At 32.5% G+C, this 566-nt stretch overlaps 1 protein-coding gene across 2 annotated transcripts in view; it reads left to right on the forward strand.

Annotated features, from left to right (window-relative positions):
- Nucleotides 1-566, forward strand: part of LOC112119371 (spindle assembly abnormal protein 6 homolog) — a 31,440-nt gene that overhangs the window by 22,698 nt on the left and 8,176 nt on the right. The window lies entirely within an intron of this gene.

Consider the following 566-nt stretch of genomic DNA (forward strand, 5'->3'; position numbering starts at 1 on the left):
ATATATATATAACTACATGCAGAATGTCCCTTTCACTTTTGAATTTAACATGAAATTAGAATTTAAAAATCTGCAAACACACGGAAAAGAAAACTATTACAACACTAATAGAAATTGCATAAGAAAGTGTGGGTGTGTCTTGCTGCTAGGCATCTTCATACTTCTAGAAATGGTTACTAACAAATGTTCCAGATAGTCATTAATTTGTACATGAACATAGTTTTTTAACTTAGGGCTAGTGAGGTATTTTGAAGAGCACAAGGGAAGTGAGGAGTAAAAAATTCTCATAAAATGTTCTTGTTTAAAGAGACCAAATTAAAGTAGGCCTGCTGGCTCTTGAGATGTGTGGTGATGCTTTCAAGGAGTTCTCAAATCTATCAATCAGTGTTTATTTGGTGGTTTCATTATTTTTTTGGTTCCACATATTTAGCACGTGCCCATTTTACCTCGGCTAGCAGGTTTTACTTATCTATTGTTCTGTTCCCCTTCCAGTAACTAAGGCCTGTAGATCTGCAGCCGTTTAATCTTAAAAAAAAAAAAAAAAAAAAAAAAAAAAAAAAAAAAAA

The sequence above is a fragment of the Terrapene carolina genome, unplaced genomic scaffold, assembly GCF_002925995.2.
Source record: "Terrapene carolina triunguis isolate 2854851 unplaced genomic scaffold, T_m_triunguis-2.0 Scaffold210, whole genome shotgun sequence".
In the NCBI taxonomy this organism is placed as follows: Eukaryota; Metazoa; Chordata; order Testudines; family Emydidae; genus Terrapene; species Terrapene triunguis.